This window comes from Scleropages formosus, chromosome 2 (assembly GCF_900964775.1).
Source record: "Scleropages formosus chromosome 2, fSclFor1.1, whole genome shotgun sequence".
Classification (NCBI taxonomy): Eukaryota; Metazoa; Chordata; class Actinopteri; order Osteoglossiformes; family Osteoglossidae; genus Scleropages; species Scleropages formosus.
The window spans coordinates 37415349-37420882 of record NC_041807.1 but is presented as its reverse complement, the minus strand read 5'-3'; the positions used below and the strand labels follow the sequence as shown (position 1 = coordinate 37420882).

The following is a 5534-nucleotide window of genomic DNA, read 5'->3' as shown; positions in this document are numbered from 1 at the left end:
ATGACCGATAGGTGTGAGCGGAAACGCGAGCGTCTGCCACGCACCCGGAGGACGTAATCACGCGAAAAATATGAACGAGGATTTCTGCATTTTCAGACCTCTGCAGCAGATTGATGCAGGTATTGATTTTCTGCCACTGGGGGTGGGCAGGGAGGGGGGAGCTTGCGCTATTCGCAACCGCCGCCTTCCACGGAGATAATTACACCGCTGACTGAAGTGTCAATTTTAATCAAGAAACGCCTTAAAAAAGGGCCATGCCGCATTATATAATAATTAGTCCCTTTTAATGTGAGTGCATGTGGGGAGGCTGTCAGGAGAAAGGAGTTGCTCTCACATTTAATTGTCTTATACGGCAAATTGCACCCTTGCAACTGTGCGCCCTCGTGTTTGGGACCCTCACTCCCCCTGGCGGCCCGATAGGGAACTGCAGGGACTGAGCCAATTAAAAATGTTAATTTCAGAGAGCAGAGTGAAGCAGAGTAAAGTTCCTGTTGCATCACACTGGTATGTGTGCCACTGAAAGTAAGATTACACAGTAAAATGGCTGGAGTCTCAGACCTTTTTTGTTTTTGAATCCTGTTCTGTACCTCTATGAAAACTGTCTCAGTCACAGTTTAGGGCGACACGGTGGCACTGTGAGTAGCGCTGCTGTTTCACAGTGCCTGGGTAGTGTGAGGGGACGTGGGTTTGATCCCACTTAGTCTGTGTGGAGTTTGCATCTTCTCCCTGTGTCTGTGTGGATTTCCTCTGGTTGCTCTGGTTTCCTCCCACACTCCAAAGACATGCTGTTCAGGTTCACCCATAGTGTGTGAGTGACAGAGGGAGTGTGTTCCACTGATGTATGGATGAGTGACCCAGTGTAAGTAGTGTATCTAGCAGTGTAAGTCACCGCGGTGAATAAGGTGTGTGGGCTCATAACGCTACATAGAGTTCATTGGAAGTCACTTTGGAGAAAAGTGTCTGCTAAATATAATATGTACATTATGTAAGAGGGACAGCTGGGAGTGTGATGGTTAGAGTGGCTGCCTTTAGATCCAAAGGTCGCAGGTTAGGATCTCCCATCTGACTGTGCTACCCTTGAACAAGGTACTAATCCTGAATTGCTCCAGTAAAATTACCCAGCTGAGTAAATAACTGTAAGTTGCTTTGCAGAGGAGCATCAGCTGAATGAGTTCATGTAAGAAAGAGATGTGGAGGGAACAGTGACTCAGTATGACAGGGAGCCTAACAGAAAGACACTGTTAAAGGGTGTTTGCAGAAAATCACAATAGATTGTGTCGCATGAGTGTTTTAATGTTCTTCAACAGGTTGTACAATTTTGACACAGCTATTATCAGCAGCACCTTTTATTAACCTGTTTTTTTTAAAAAATCTGTTTTAATACTGAAGTCTAGGGGGTTTTATAGAGAAACTGGGCATTTGAACTGGGAATCTTTAAATGTCCACAGTGAAGTGTGTCTTGTATTTCCATTCATTGTCGGTGGAGAACGGGTGACCCAGCATGCAAGTGCGTGGCTGTGGAACCGGGAGGTTGCCGGTTCACGTCCCACGCTGCATCCCTTCGCGTAGTGTACAGCAGTCAGTTCCTTTAGCACAAAAATAAAATAAATCTATACACCTGCAAGCTGTGCAGAGCACTTTGCTCAAAAAGCTCCTGCTAAGCAAATTTAATAGCCACACAACACATTTCACGCTCCAATGGCCCTAAATGCAAAGTTCCATTTTTACTCTATTAACTAAACAGGAAGTTTTTGGGTATAAAAAAACACGGTACGACCTTTTTCCAAGTGATAAGCGTGTACAAATATAATCAATTAAGCATTAACATAAATATTCTGTCTGTGCAGAGTAAAAGCTTCTGTACAATGGACAAAATGTCCTTTGAGAGGATGTATGAGATGAGAAAAAACACTTTACCTTCAGCCACTTTCTGCTGATATGGCCTTGAATGAAAGACACAGCGATTCGTTTATTTTTTGAAGGAAAACACATCTGTTGCCAAGAAAGAAATCATACGGAGGAGCATGACTTACACCGGGCGCAATTAATCTTGTGCCCGAGAGTTGTGCCGATTGCCCATTAATAGACTAATGGCTGCCTTAATATTGTTTGAACGTACTGAGGAGCTCTGATTTATCTGTGTGTCATTCAGCTTGGATGCCCAGCTTTGTGCGGAGAGATGTGTATTGATGGTGTTTGCGGTTGGCCGTCTTACTGCAGCCTTGATTAGTGAAAATAATTGTACTTCGGGCATTTGTGTGTTTTTCTGTTTGATAAAGAAGTGGGATAATGGATGGCGGGGCTTCGTTCGTCCGTGATGCGTCAACCCCCAACGTTCACGGCCTACGTTAATGCACCGATTAGCGCCCAAATGAAAGGGAAGCGGTTGCAGCGGTGGTGACGATGAAGGTGTCGTGACCCGGCGCCCCGCTTTCCTCCGATGTGTCGGCCGTCCCGAGTCGTGCAGAATCTCTGTGGGGTAAATGGTCTCTTGGCTTCGTTGCTCACAAATGGATTTGTCCTTTTCCGTGGTGAACAAAACTGGTGCAGTCTCCCTTTCGGGCATAAAGGATCTATAGTGCTTTATACACCTGGCTTCACTTATTCTGACAGCTTTCTGATCATATTTGTATGTCCATTATATAGAAAATTTCTATTATTACATTCAGATGATGCTTTTCTCCAAAGTGACTTACAATATTAAGGTCACAGTTATTTACCCATTTATACAGCTGGGTATTTTTAATGGAGCAATTCAGGATAAGTACCTTGCTCAAGGGTACAACAGCTGGAGGTGGGGATCGAACCTGCAACCTTTAGATCCTAAAGCAGCAGCTCTAACCAATACACCACCAACTGTCCCCTATAATGTTTTTTTATTATTATTATTATTATTATTATTATCATCATCATCCCACTGCTGCTGCTATTGCTACTGTATTAGAGAACATTAAGAACATCATAAATTCAGTTGTGCTCTGATTGTCATTATAAGAGATGATAAATAGGGTTGAAAGCAGATACTGAGATCATGCAACATAATTTTATGCCACATCACAGGCTGCTCACCGCGTTTGTGTACTTACATAATGATTCCCTCCGTCGCAGCCGTCAGTGAGCCCTGATGAGGTTACATTTATCCGTGCCGCCTTTTTGTTTTGCGGTAGAGATGCATGTCAAGTGTCAAAATGAGAGCGTTAAATCTGCGCAAGTTATAAAAAGCTGAGTCCAGGCTCTTAAATTAGACCCAAATGGTCCACGATTCCTTGCAAACAGCTGTCTGAAAAAAAAAAAACAGAAAAGAATGTTTTTGTTCAAAATGCACAGATTTTTATTACAGAAACTGACAGTTAACTTGTCACCTTGAACTGATAATCTAATTATCTGCTGCAGGTACTAGTGCTGCTAAAGTACTTCTTTTCCTAAGGAAATTATACTTTTTGGGGTAGTTTTGGCATCAATTCTTCAAACTTTTACTGGAGTGCGTTTTCAAAGAACAAATGTGCTTGTACTCTGGCACATTTCTGTTACCCTCTTTCTGTTATGTTTGAATTTTTCAAACATAATGTTCTCACTGGACCAGCTGTTCAAGTCACTATTGCTGTAAACATGCCTTCTGCGCATTTGATTGGTTGCTGACAGCTGTCACTCACAGTTTTAATATGAACCGTCAACAATGTTTCTTCACTGTCAGCTCGCTTCTCTCGTCAATGTCATTGTTCACACATTATTCATTATTCATCAAATTCATTTCATTCCATAATTTGATCAGCCAATCAAGCTGACCAATCAGACCAATCAGAGTTTTGTGGCAACCAATCAGAATTGAGTGTTGACCAATCAGAATTGAGTGTTGAATGTCACCCCGCACTGATTGATACCCTAGTTCATTCACACGCTGGTGGAAAAAGGGGAATTTATATATATTTAATTTTGAGGCCAAGAGGTACCATGAAAGAAAAAATTAAAAAGTAATAAGATGAACCATCATCTTGTACAATTTATTATTTATTGAGTAGGTTTTACCTTTCACACACACAGCATGGTGTGTGTGCGTGATCTCTTTTATGGGTATTAAAAATATATTTTCTGATGGCACCTCCCAGGCTCTGCAGTTTAATTCGTTAAAATAATTTTCCCCCCATATTGCAATAGATGAATTTTATTAGAATCATACGGGTTTTAGTTATGTTTTAATTCCGTTTTTTGTCCACCCTAAAAGGAACACTGTCTGTACTTTGCTGGCTATGCTTTACATCCACAGAAATGTAAAGCGGTGCTCTTGCTACACACACAGTCATCCTTGTCTGATGAAGGAGGTCAGTTTCAGTGTAAATGAATTTCCAGATCTGCATCTCATCTCCTGCTGTAGTACCCTTTAGCAAGGTACTTTCCCTGAATTGTACCTGTACAAATCACCCAGCACCCAAATACACAACTGGCACAAATACACAATTTCTGATTGGGTAAAACTATAATGAAACTGCTACATTGCTGTTGGTTCAAAACATTTGAAAAAAAACTTCATTTGAATCAAAGTAAACATAATAAAAATATTATTATTAATAATTTTTTTTTTTTTTTTTTTTTTTTAGTGCCTTGTCTTAGTCTTAAAGACAAACCTGGTCATTACAGAGGCGAATGGGTGTATTCAGGGCCATTGCTGGGGTTTTTGGCGCGCGCGCACACACACACACACACACACACACACACACACACACACACACACACACGTTATTTTACATTTCTTTAATTTAATTCTCTATTTTTGATATGAATGCGTCAAAATCATGAGGAAGGGAAAAGAGAATGGGAATTAAATAAAAGGTTATTTTTCATGTATTTGTTTACGATATGTGAAAATTATATACACACACACAGAATACAAATGTGTACTTCAGCGACTAAAAACAGACACTTGACACACAGCTAAACTTACCGTCAGGGCTGAAGTTTGTTAGGGGAACAAATAGATACAAATTGTTCACCCCGTAGAGCAACAAACGTTTCGCGGCGTCTCAGTTTACGAATTATGTTTTATATACATAATATACGGGGCAACAGATCTTCAGCTTCTCGTTGAACTGTTCCTTTGTCATGAAGGTTTTTTTCATTCATTTTTTGATCTTTTTTTTTTTTTTCCACGGTTAGTTTATTGTTCGGCTTTAGCAACAAAATCCACCTTCCCCACAGACCTCAGCGGTGGCCCTGCTGCTTCTAATTATAAAAGCAGCCCTGGGTGTATTTCTGGATGTGCCGTCATCGCGCACCGGTTCTATCTTGCCTTATTCAAATGAGCTTCAGAAAGCTGCTTTATGTACGTTGACGTAATGCTCCGGTGACGGAGGGACGTTTGCGAAAGTGTCTGAATGGAAGGAATTGAGCAGCCATAATGGTGCGTGCAACGCTCCGAAAACACGTGGCGGCGAACATCAACGGCTCTCGCGCACGTATAATATTTTCCTGGGTCAAGGAGGCGAGATCGGGCCTGGGAGCGATCAAGTGCCAAGCAGGTTGACGTCTCGGGCCTGTTT

At 41.7% G+C, this 5534-nt stretch overlaps 1 long non-coding RNA gene across 2 annotated transcripts; it reads right to left on the bottom strand.

Moving 5' to 3' along the window:
• Positions 1 to 1272: 1272 nt before the first annotated feature.
• LOC108924902 (uncharacterized) lies at positions 1273 to 5242 on the bottom strand. Of its 2 annotated transcripts, XR_001965357.1 has the most exons (4): positions 4940 to 5242; positions 3087 to 3280; positions 1918 to 2472; positions 1273 to 1586 (listed from the first exon to the last, which is right to left on the bottom strand). It is a non-coding gene; the product is annotated as an uncharacterized LOC108924902 (long non-coding RNA). The 2 variants fall into 2 exon arrangements; XR_001965356.1 differs by having other exon boundaries at positions 1273 to 2472.
• Between the last annotated feature and the right edge of the window lie 292 nt (positions 5243 to 5534).